Genomic DNA, 12,500 nt, shown 5'->3' on the forward strand with positions numbered 1-12,500 from the left:
GCTTAAATTCAGCGGGTTGTCTCGCCTGATCTGAGGTCGACAGCGGATACATTCGCTTCCATCAACTTCCTGCACGACCGCGTGCGCTCGCCCTACCAAGTGCGCCCGCAACCCTGTACAGGGCCACTTCTTCACAAGGCTGGCAATCGGCTTCCCCGCTGCACGCGTGCGGCGCACAACCGGTGTGACGTGGAAGTGACGGGACACGTTCGTAAACCCATCGCGAACCGAGTACGACGCCCTACCAAGTGCGCCCGCAACCCTGTACAGGGTCACATCTTCACAAGGCTGGCAAGCGGCATTCCGCTGCGCGCGTGCGTCGTCCGAGCAGTTGCGTGATAAACGACCGTGTCGAAAGCCCAAACACCGCCGAGGCCAGTCGCCGCCGCCGCAAGGGCAGCCACGCAGCCTGGCGAGAGGCATCGTCTCGTGTAGCGTCGCCCCCGCCCCAACTGGAGTGGCCCAGTTTTTTGAACGGGACGGGAACTGCGAAGCACTTAGACCGACGGCGGACTACGACGAGAACGCCTTAAGCTTCGCCAACGTTTCGCCAACTCGTGCGGGAGACTTTTTCCGCTTCGCGGCAAGTCGTCGCGCCGTGCTCTCCGCATCAACCGCGTACGCAGCGAACCGCAAACGTCGGGCGCAGCCTCCTCACCTCCCTGCGCTTTGCGCGCGAACGTTCCCTGTTCGCGCGGCAAAGCCTGGAGGAGGCACGGCCCCGCAGCGTGTTCGAGCGCCCGGTCTACGGGACACCCTGCTTACTTCGAGGGCAACAAGCGCAACGCAAGGCTGCGATCTCGCGCACTTTGCGCACGGCTGGAGAAGCTTTGCTGGCCGGCTTTCGCTCCTCGTGTTTACCGTGCGTTAAAGTTGCGCGTCCGTGGCTCTCGCAGCTCTTGCGCGCCCGGTCGCAGAGAGGAGTACGCAACCTCGACCGCACTTTCCCTGCAGGCTTCCTTCCGACTCGAAGTCCTGCGGCGGTCTCAACGAGGTGCCACATCCTCAATGCAGTCGGTCGCCCCCGTTTCGGTTGGGCTCTGGCACGACGGTCGCCACCGTCTCGCCCTTGAGTGGCCGCTGTTGGCGCTCGCTGTGAGGTGTTCAGCGTGCTGTCCGTGTTGCCGACGCGGTCAAAACGAGTCGACGGCTCACGTTCCCTTGTGCGCCGAAGGCTCTCTTGATATGTGATCCGACCCTCAGACAGACGAAGCCAAGGGAAGACCCAAGGCCGCAATGTGCGTTCAAAGAATCAGTGCTCAGTGTGTCCTGCAATTCACACCAAGTCTCGCAGCTGGCTGCGTTCTTCATCGACCCGAGAACCGAGTGATCCACCGCTTAGAGTCGTGAAAAAGTGTTTGTTCAATTCCGTACAGTCAAAACCAAACGTTTCTGGCACTCGGCCAAACAGTGGCCAAGAAGGGCGCTTTTCAGCGCACGCTTGGACTCCAAAACTCTGCCGCGCCTTTTTCGGCTGCCGCAAATCGAGCAAACGGTGTGTTTCGGACGGCGTTTCGCTTCCGCTACTTGCGAGTGCTTTCGTGGTCCACCCCTCTATAAATACTCGGGAGGCGTCGAAGCCGGTTCTCCAAGCCGGACCCGTAGGTATCGTTGTGTGCTCGCTCTCATTGGCCCGCCTAACCAGAAAATGCCTGCGGTACACCCATTTGGATAAGAGTGCACGCAGATGCGGGCCTCGACGGCTACACATTTCCTCGGGCGGCCGCCTCCCGGCCTCCGTGGAGCGCGGGATGCACGGTCCCATCGACAAGCCTCTCCCGTTTTTACCGTGGCGTCGCGGTTCACCACGGCGGGCGGGTCGGTCTCCTCCGCATAAAAAGGGGGACCCCCGCTTTTTGTTCCACGAAATCGCACAAGCTTTTTTCGCATCCACGGTTTGCCACCGCACACCAAAATGCCGATCCGGCTGCCTACTTTAGCCAACAGGTGGAGCCAGGCGCGCCGTACTTGCGCGGCACTTCCCACGTCCACCGAAGTCGGTGCCAAGGACCACTTTCGGCGCCGGAGCCGCGTACGAGCCTACTCGAGGCGGAAGAACGAAGCCAGCAAGGGCCTGGCCGCAAGTGCGTTCAATTGTCGGGACGTCCAAGTCCCTCGTTCTTCCGTGCTTCCTCTTTCGGCAAGTCGTTGCGGCACCTTCCCAAAGCGCGCAGACCCGCTAATCGCGACGAGCGCGACGTGGCCGTGCCGCCTTTCCCTCGGCAGCAAGCAAAACGCCTGGCAACGTCGACGCTCCCCTAACCGCGATCTCGCACCGTGTTTCGTGTGGCGAATTCAAAAGCCGGCCGGCGCTGCTGCAACCATTACGGTCGGTACGCATACGCCGCGGAGGGCGGGACGGTCATCGGAGCGTGCGGTTCCTCCATCGAGTACTGCGCACCTCGGCCGTCGCATCGCCGTGCCATGACCGGCCGCGCGTCAACGCGAACCGGTGCCAGCGAGATCCCTCGCCTGCAAGAACCGACCGGCAGCCTCCGTCACCCGAGGACGCGGAGGCGCTTGCCGCGGACGGCGGGACGGTATGCACTGGTGCACAGCGGACCCGTCACATCGCCAGTTCCTTGACCGACCGCCGACGCTTGTGCCGTTCCTCTCGTACTTGGCAGTCGCCGCGCGATTGTCGGGTCTCGTTCTTGCACGCTCGAACGGTCGGGAGGGCACTCGGCTGGCGTTTCGGGAACGCGCAGCCTCGCCTTCTACCGACGTAACCACGACTCGCCGTTCGCGCTCCGCCGCTCCTGTTTACAGTACTAGGCGGTCCCGCAGCGGTCGGGTCGCGCATTTCGAGCGCTTCGAGCCACGGTGCAGTGGCGGGTCGAAAGCCGACCTATGAGTGCGTTGCGCCGTTTGTACCCGCGTCCGCCACCTGGCCGACCGTCCAAGGTCGCGGTGTTGGCGTCCGCTGGGCGCAACAATTTGTCACGGGGTGCCGCTCCACATTCAGGCAGCCCCGTGGGGAAAAGCCGACCCCGCGTCCAAACGGGGTCAGCGGCAGAAAGTGTCGGGCGCAGACGCAGCTGAGGCGCTCACCCTTCACAATCCGTTAATGATCCTTCCGCAGGTTCACCTACGGAAACCTTGTTACGACTTTTACTTCCTCTAAATGATCAAGTTTGGTCATCTTTCCAACAGACCGGCGCAACCGAAAGGCCGCGCCGGACATCGGTCCGAAGACCTCACTAAATCATTCAATCGGTAGTAGCGACGGGCGGTGTGTACAAAGGGCAGGGACGTAATCAACGCGAGCTTATGACTCGCGCTTACTGGGAATTCCTCGTTCAAGGGGAACAATTGCAAGCCCCTATCCCAATCACGAAAGAAGTTCCACGGGTTACCCAGTCTTTTCAGACAGGGATAAAGACACGCTGCTTCCTTCAGTGTAGCGCGCGTGCGGCCCCGGACATCTAAGGGCATCACAGACCTGTTATTGCTCTGTTTCGTGCGGCTAGGAGCCGCTTGTCCCTCTAAGAAGGTTGTAAGGTGCTGGGAACCCCGCACCTATTTAATAGGCTAGAGTCTCGTTCGTTATCGGAATTAACCAGACAAATCGCTCCACCAACTAAGAACGGCCATGCACCACCATCCACCGAATCAAGAAAGAGCTCTCAATCTGTCAATCCTCCCAGTGTCCGGGCCGGGTAAGTTTTCCCGTGTTGAGTCAAATTAAGCCGCAGGCTCCACTCCTGGTGGTGCCCTTCCGTCAATTCCTTTAAGTTTCAGCTTTGCAACCATACTTCCCCCGGAACCCAAATACTTTGGTTTCCCGGAAGCTGCCCGCCGAGTCATTTGAGTAACTCAGGCGGATCGCTGGTTGGCATCGTTTATGGTCAGAACTAGGGCGGTATCTGATCGCCTTCGAACCTCTGACTTTCGTTCTTGATCAATGAAAACATTCTTGGCAAATGCTTTCGCAGTAGTTCGTCTTGCGACGGTCCAAGAATTTCACCTCTAGCGCCGCAATACGAATGCCCCCGTCCGTCCCTCTTAATCATTACCTCGTATTCCAAAAACCAACAGAACAGAAACGAGGTCTTGTTCTATTATTCCATGCAAGTTTATTCAGGCGACTCGCCTGCGTTGAGCACTCTAATTTTTTCAAAGTAAAAGCACCGGCCATCTCGAGGCACACAATGAAGTGCACCAAGAAAGAACCGGCATGATGTTCAGTCCGAGCCGTCGCATCGGGTAGATGCACTACTCGTCTGGAACTGAGATCCAACTACGAGCTTTTTAACCGCAGCAGCTTTAGTATACGCTATTGGAGCTGGAATTACCGCGGCTGCTGGCACCAGACTTGCCCTCCAATTGATCCTCGTTAAAGGATTTAGAGTGTACTCATTTCAATTACGGGGCCTCAAAAGAGTCCCGTATTGTTATTTTTCGTCACTACCTCCCCGTGCCGGGAGTGGGTAATTTGCGCGCCTGCTGCCTTCCTTGGATGTGGTAGCCGTTTCTCAGGCTCCCTCTCCGGAATCGAACCCTGATTCTCCGTTACCCGTAACAACCATGGTAAGCAAGTAACCTACCATCGAAAGTTGATAAGGCAGACACTTGAAAGAAACGTCGCCGGCTCGTGGCCATGCGATCAGCACAAAGTTATCCAGAGTCACCACACAATACGGGCCGAAACCCGATCGATCTTGGTCTAATAAAAGCACCCGTTACCCAAAGGGCTCCAGGCTCACTGCATGTATTAGCTCTAGAATTGCCACAGTTATCCAAGTAGGAAGAAACGATCTAAGGAACCATAACTGATTTAATGAGCCATTCGCGGTTTCGCCTTATTTCGGCATGTACTTAGACATGCATGGCTTAATCTTTGAGACAAGCATATGATTACTGGCAGGATCAACCAGGTAATCGTTCGACTGCGCGTCCGTCCTCGCCCTCGGCGGGCCGGACGCAGTCTGTGTGCGGCGGAGGCCACCTTCAGGCGCCCCAACACGCTTATTTTGCACTCCGAGATGACGGCGTTCGAGCTCGCTACGGCACAACCTTCCCGAAAGACGAGTGGGAGCCGTGCGGCAAGAAGCACGTTCATGCTCGCTCTTTTTCGTTGCATCGACTCGGTCGCGCCGTGCGGGTTGCCCAAGCCCGCTGCACTGTCGGTGGACCGGCCGGAACTAGCAACGGAGCCGAGACTGCAAAGCCGCCAGACGACGGGTCACGCCCGCGTCTTCGGCGCTTTCGCATCTGAATCGCCCGAGGACGACACGGAACACACCTCGATATCGTGGTAAAACGGCACCGTCCGACAACCAGCCCCTAACGCATCAAGCGGATGAGGCTGCAGACGACTGCCGTGGATTCCCCTGGAGCAGACCCGAGGACACGCTTGACGAGGCCGAAGCCCGCCGCATATCAGACACCCGGTCGCTTTCGCGTACGCCGCTCACGAGAACCCCCACATAATAGCAGCGATAAGTACCCAGACCTCCTTGGGCCCTAATACGAGCGTACTCGAGAAAATTTCACCGCGGGTGTGCCCCGAAACGTGTGGCATGTTGAGCGTGCCACAAGTCTACGTCGCTCTCAAACCCGCCGAGGTCGTAGAATTTGCGACCCTACTCACGAAATTCCCACCGAGGATACGGCCGCAAACGTACCGCACCTTGGGTAGGCCACGAGTTTGTGCAACACTACGCTGACGGCACAGCACCGAGGTCGTGCGCGCACGCACGGGAAAATTCCGCCGCGGTTTCTGCCGAAAACGTGAGGCACCACGACTCTCCGCAAGTTCGCGTCGACTGCGAAAGACCGAAGTCGTGAACGACGTGTCCGCTACTCGCCGCCGACACGCTGGACACCAAACGTACAACGACTCGACGGCGTCGTAGAGGCCCACGACGCGGTTTTCCTTAACGACGTCTCGGCGTGGCACCGACAGGTTAGAACGGCCGACCAACGTTCCCTGTCCGCCGTTCGGCTCAGTCGAAGGGCTCGGCGACTTCGGCAACGCTGCGAAGCCGCACGGTGACGCACGCCATGTCCCCATTTTTTTTTTTCTTTCTGCGTCTGCCGGGGTGCCCCTATAATAGCAGCGATAAGCACCCAGACCGCCGTGGGTCGCTCGCCCCGGCTGACGTGGTTTTTCGTACTCCTGCGGCGGTCGCCGTCAAGCACGTCCAAATACGCTACTTTCGTGGGCGCATTCACGCTCTTTCGCTTCGCCGGAGTGCCAGCACTCACTCTGCCAAAAACGGCGAACATCCGAGCGGCGGTTCCCACTTTTGCGTCGGCGTCGCAAACCCCGCCCCGGCAGACGAGGTTTGCCGTACTCGTGCGACGGTGGCCGGCGGGCACGTCGAAAGACGCCGATATCGTGCGCGAATTGGCGCACCTTGGCTTCACCGGAGTGCCGCCACTGACTCCTCCAAAAACGGCGAAGATCCGAGCGGCGCTTCCCACTTTCGCATCGGCGTCCCGAACTCCGCCCCGGCTGACGCGGTTTACCGTACTCGTGCGACGGTCGCCGGCGAGCACGTGGAAAGACGCCGATATCGTGCCCGAATCGGCTCCGTTCGGCTTCGCCGGAGTGCCAGCACTGGCTCGGCGAAAGACGACGAACATCCGAGCGACGGTTCTCACTATTGCGTACGCGTCGCAAACCCCGCCCCGGCAGACGCACTTTGCCGTACTCGTGCGACGGTCGCCGGCGAGCACGTAGAAAGACGCCGATATCGTGCCGGAATCGGCCCCGTTTGGCTTCGCCGGAGTGCCAGCACTCACTCGGCCACAAACGGCGAACATCCGAGCGGCGGTTCCCACTTAGCCGTCGGCGTCCCGAACTCCGCCCCGGCAGACGCGGTTGCCGAGCTCGTGCGACTAGCGACCGCGAAGCCGTCTCGCGACGCCGCTTTCGTGCGCGGCTCCCACTGCGACCTGGGTCACCCGAGGTCGACGAGCAAAAAAGAATGTCGAAAAAAATTTTTTTTTTTTTTTGCGTCTGCCGGGGTGCCCCTATAATAGCAGCGATAAGCACCCAGACCGCCATGGGTCGCTCGCCCCGGCTGACGTGGTTTTTCGTTTTCCTGCGGTGGTCGTCGTCAAGCACGTCCAAACACGCCACTTTCGTGGGCGCATTCGCGCTCTTTCGCTTCGCCGGAGTGCCAGCACTCACTCTGCCAAAAACGGCGAACATCCGAGCGGCGGTTCCCACTTTTGCGTCGGCGTCGCAAACCCCGCCCCGGCAGACGAGGTTTGCCGTACTCGTGCGACGGTGGCCGGCGGGCACGTCGAAAGACGCCGATATCGTGCGCGAATTGGCGCACCTTGGCTTCACCGGAGTGCCGCCACTGACTCCTCCAAAAACGGCGAAGATCCGAGCGGCGCTTCCCACTTTCGCATCGGCGTCCCGAACTCCGCCCCGGCTGACGCGGTTTACCGTACTCGTGCGACGGTCGCCGGCGAGCACGTGGAAAGACGCCGATATCGTGCCCGAATCGGCTCCGTTCGGCTTCGCCGGATTGCCAGCACTGGCTCGGCGAAAGACGACGAACATCCGAGCGACGGTTCTCACTATTGCGTACGCGTCGCAAACCCCGCCCCGGCAGACGCACTTTGCCGTACTCGTGCGACGGTCGCCGGCGAGCACGTAGAAAGACGCCGATATCGTGCCGGAATCGGCCCCGTTTGGCTTCGCCGGAGTGCCAGCACTCACTCGGCCACAAACGGCGAACATCCGAGCGGCGGTTCCCACTTAGCCGTCGGCGTCCCGAACTCCGCCCCGGCAGACGCGGTTGCCGAGCTCGTGCGACTAGCGACCGCGAAGCCGTCTCGCGACGCCGCTTTCGTGCGCGGCTCCCACTGCGACCTGGGTCACCCGAGGTCGACGAGCAAAAAAGAATGTCGAAAAAAAATTTTTTTTTTTTTTGCGTCTGCCGGGGTGCCCCTATAATAGCAGCGATAAGCACCCAGACCGCCATGGGTCGCTCGCCCCGGCTGACGTGGTTTTTCGTTTTCCTGCGGTGGTCGTCGTCAAGCACGTCCAAACACGCCACTTTCGTGGGCGCATTCGCGCTCTTTCGCTTCGCCGGAGTGCCAGCACTCACTCTGCCAAAAACGGCGAACATCCTAGTGGCGGTTCCCACTTTTGCGTCGGCGTCGCCAACCCCGCCCCGGCATACGCGGTTTGCCGTACTCGTGCGGCGGTGGCCGGCGGGCACGTCGAAAGACACCGATATCGTGCGCGAGTCGATGCTTCTTGGTCTCGCAGGAGGGCCGCCACTCACTCCTGCAAAAACGGCGAAGATCCGAGCGGCGCTTCCCACTTTTTCGTCGGCGTCGCAAACCTCGCCCCGGCAGACGCGCTTTGCCGTACTCGTGCGACGGTCGCCGGCGAGCACGTCGAAATACGCCGATATCGTGCCCGAATCGGCCCCGTTTCGCTTCGCCGGAGTGCCAGCACTCGCTCGGCCAAAGACGACGAACATCCGAGCGACGGTTCCCACTATTGCGTACGCGTCGCGAACCCCGCCCCGGCAGACGCGGTTTGCCGTACTCGTGCGGCGGTGGCCGGCGGGCACGTCGAAAGACGCCGATATCGTGCACGAATTGGCGCTCCTTGGCTTCACCGGAGTGCCAGCACTCACTCGGCCAAAAACGGCGAACATCCGAGCAGCGGTACCCACTTAGCCGTCGGCATCCCGAACTCCGCGCCGGCTGACGCGGTTGCCGAGCTCGTGCGACTAGCGACCGCGAACGCGTCTCGCGACGCCGCTTTCGTGCGCGGCTCCCATTGCGACCTGGGTTACCCGAGCTCGACCAGCAAAAAAGAAGGTCGAAAATTTTTTTTTTTTTTTCTGCGTCTGCCGGGGTGCCCCTATAATAGCAGCGATAAGCACCCAGACCGCCGTGTGTCGCTCGCCCCGGCTGACGTGGTTTTTCGTACTCCTGCAGCGGTCGCCGTCACGCACGTCCAAATACGCCACTTTCGTGGGCGCATTCGCGCTCTTTCGCGTCGCCGGAGTGCCAGCACTCACTCTGCCAAAAACGGCCAACATCCGAGCGGCGGTTCCCACTTTTGCGTCGGCGTCGTAAACCCCGCCCCGGCAGACGCGGTTTGCCCTACTCGTGCGACGGTCGCCGGCGAGCGCGTCGAAAGACGCCGATATCGTGCGCTAATTGGCGCTCCTTGGCTTCTCCGGAGTGCCGCCACTCACTCCTCCAAAAACGGCGAAGATCCGAGCGGCGTTCTCCACTTTCGCATCGGCGTCCCGAACTCCGCCCGGGCTGACGCGGTTTACCGTACTCGTGCGACGGTCGCCGGCGGGCACGTCGAAAGACGCCGATATCGTGCCGTAATCGGCCCCGTTTGGCTTCGCCCGTGTGCCAGCACTCACTCGGCCAAAAACGGCGAACATCCGAGCAGCGTTTCCCACTTTCGCATCGGCGTCCCGAAGCCCGCCCCGGCAGACGCGGTTTGCCCTACTCGAGCGACGGTCGCCGGCGATCACGTCGAAAGGCGCCGAATTCGTGCACGAATCGATGCTTCTTGGTCTCGCAGGAGGGCCGCCACTCACTCCTGCAAAAACGGCGAAGATCCGAGTTGCGCTTCCCACTTTTTCGTCGGCGTCCCGAACTACGCCCCGGCTGACGCGGTTTACCGTACTCGTGCGACGGTCGCCGGCGGGCACTTCAAAATACGCCGATTTCGTGGGCGCATTCACGCTGTTTCGCTTCCCCGGAGTGCCAACACTCACTCTGCCGAAAGCGGCGATCATCCGAGCGGCGGTTCCCACTTTTGCGTCGGCTTCGCAAACGGCGCCCCGGCAGACGCGCTCGTGCGACGTACTCGTGCGACGGTCGCCGGCGAGCACGTCGAAAGACGCCGATATCGTGCTCGAATCGACCCCGTTTCGCTTCGCCGGAGTGCTGCCAGTCACGGCACAGAAAACGGCGAACAAGTGTTTTTTTTTTTTTTTTTTCCTAGAATTTGTGTTATAGAAGGCACATTTGATATCGGACGATAATTTTCAACTTTATCACGCGCACCGATTTTCGTGTAGAGGTTTGCAAGTTTATGGGAATTTCTCCACTTGGAATAATGCGATTTAGTAGTACTACGAGAACTTCATGGATGTACTCAAGGGTACGGGGCAAGTCAGTTACGTCAACACCTGCAGATTTTTTACACTTCAAACTGAAAATTGTTGGTTGTGAGTCCTCGTGTGATATTAAAGGCCGATTCGCTAACACATAGAACAAAGAAAGAAAGGAAGAAAAAACGCCCGCGCTCGCTCAAGAAACCTGGGTTCGCAACAAGTGGCAACAACAAGCAACCGAGCGAGTGCGCCAAAACCCGTGGCGGCCGAACAAACGCGAAGTCCCAACCGCGTCAGCCGGGGCGGCACGGGACAGGAAAAATCACTTCAGCCGGGGCGGCGGGGCACCGAATAAACCTCGTCACCTCGTCGCAGGATAAAAGAGGAAACAAAAAGTCTAAACAGCGTCTGCTGGAGCGAATGCGTAATAAAACAACAACAACAACAAAAAAAAAAAAACACCCGCGCTCAAGAAGTCTGCAATCACCACAAAAGGCGACTGTGACCGAGCAGCGTCAGCCGGGGCCGTGCGGAAACGGAAAAACCGCGACTACCGGGGCGTCGAGGCACCGAAAAATCCACTTCAGCCGCGGCGAAAAAAAAAAACAAAAAGAAAGACGGAGGGGGGGGGGGAACCACGTCTGCCGGGGCGAAGGAAAAAAAAAAAACGCGTCTGCCGGGGCGAGCCCGGGTGCGGCACCACCGGGAAAACTGTGGCAAACAGACATGGCGATCGAGTGAGTGGGCCGCCAGCCAGGCTCAGCCAAAAAGTGCAAAGTCCGAACTGCGTCAGCCGGGGCGGCAAAAACCACGTCAGCCGGGGCGGCGCAAAAAACCGCGTCTGCCGGGGCGGCACGAAACCGCGTCAGCCGGGGCGGCGCGAAAACTGCGTCAGCCGGGGCGAAAGAAAAAAAAAAAAAAACGCGTCTGCCGGGGCGAGCCCGGGTGCGGCACCACCGGGAAAACTGTGGCAAACAGACATGGCGATCGAGTGAGTGGGCCGCCAGCCAGGCACAGCCGAAAAGTGCAAAGTCCGAACCGTGTCAGCCGGGGCGGCAAAAAACCGCGTCAGCCGGGGCGGCGCAAAAAACCGCGTCTGCCGGGGCGGCACGAAACCGCGTCAGCCGGGGCGGCGCGAAAACTGCGTCAGCCGGGGCGAGCCCGGGTGCGGCACCACCGGGAAAACTGTGGCAAACAGACATGGCGATCGAGTGAGTGGGCCGCCAGCCAGGCTCAGCCAAAAAGTGCCAAGTCCGAACTGCGTCAGCCGGGGCGGCAAAAAACCGCGTCAGCCGGGGCGGCGCAAAAAACCGCGTCTGCCGGGGCGGCGCGAAAACCGCGTCTGCCGGGGCGGCGCGAAAACTGCGTCAGCCGGGGCGAAAGAAAAAAAAAACGCGTCTGCCGGGGCGAGCCCGGGTGCGGCACCACCGGGAAAACTGTGGCAAACAGACATGGCGATCGAGTGAGTGGGCCGCCAGCAAGGCTCAGCCAAAAAGTGCTAAGTCCGAACTGCGTCAGCTGGGGCGGCAAAAAACCGCGTCTGCCGGGGCGGCACGAAACCGCGTCAGCCGGGGCGGCGCGAAAACCGCGTCTGCCGGGGCGGCACGAAACCGCGTCAGCCGGGGCGGCGCGAAAACTGCGTCAGCCGGGGCGAGCCCGGGTGCGGCACCACCGGGAAAACTGTGGCAAACAGACATGGCGATCGAGTGAGTGGGCCGCCAGCCAGGCACAGCCGAAAAGTGCTAAGTCCGAACTGCGTCAGCCGGGGCGGCAAAAACCGCGTCAGCCGGGGCGGCGCGAAAACCGCGTCTGCCGGGGCGGCACGAAACCGCGTCAGCCGGGGCGGCGCGAAAACTGCGTCAGCCGGGGCGAGCCCGGGTGCGGCACCACCGGGAAAACTGTGGCTAACAGACATGGCGATCGAGTGAGTGGGCCACCAGCCAGGCTCAGCCAAAAAGTGCTAAGTCCGAACTGCGTCAGCCGGGGCGGCAAAAACCGCGTCAGCCGGGGCGGCGCAAAAAACCGCGTCTGCCGGGGCGGCACGAAACCGCGTCAGCCGGGGCGGCGCGAAAACTGCGTCAGCCGGGGCGAAAGAAAAAAAAAAAACGCGTCTGCCGGGGCGAGCCCGGGTGCGGCACCACCGGGAAAACTGTGGCAAACAGACATGGCGATCGAGTGAGTGGGCCGCCAGCCAGGCACAGCCGAAAAGTGCCAAGTCCGAACTGCGTCAGCCGGGGCGGCAAAAAACCGCGTCAGCCGGGGCGGCGCAAAAAACCGCGTCTGCCGGGGCGGCACGAAACCGCGTCAGCCGGGGCGGCGCGAAAACTGCGTCAGCCGGGGCGAGCCCGGGTGCGGCACCACCGGGAAAACTGTGGCAAACAGACATGGCGATCGAGTGAGTGGGCCGCCAGCCAGGCTCAGCCAAAAAGTGCCAAG

The 12,500-nt window shown here is 60.7% G+C and overlaps 2 non-coding genes and 1 pseudogene across 2 annotated transcripts; all 3 read right to left on the minus strand.

Moving 5' to 3' along the window:
- Positions 1-39, minus strand: part of LOC142794604 (large subunit ribosomal RNA) — a 4,296-nt pseudogene extending 4,257 nt beyond the window's left edge.
- Positions 40-1,193: 1,154 nt separating this feature from the next.
- LOC142794605 (5.8S ribosomal RNA) lies at positions 1,194-1,346 on the minus strand. The gene has a single exon (XR_012892482.1). It is a non-coding gene; the product is annotated as a 5.8S ribosomal RNA (ribosomal RNA).
- Positions 1,347-3,065: 1,719 nt separating this feature from the next.
- On the minus strand, positions 3,066-4,880 carry LOC142794598 (small subunit ribosomal RNA). The gene has a single exon (XR_012892476.1). It is a non-coding gene; the product is annotated as a small subunit ribosomal RNA (ribosomal RNA).
- Positions 4,881-12,500: the final 7,620 nt, after the last annotated feature.

Source organism: Rhipicephalus microplus, unplaced genomic scaffold, assembly GCF_043290135.1.
Source record: "Rhipicephalus microplus isolate Deutch F79 unplaced genomic scaffold, USDA_Rmic scaffold_462, whole genome shotgun sequence".
Lineage (NCBI taxonomy): Eukaryota > Metazoa > Arthropoda > Arachnida > Ixodida > Ixodidae > Rhipicephalus > Rhipicephalus microplus.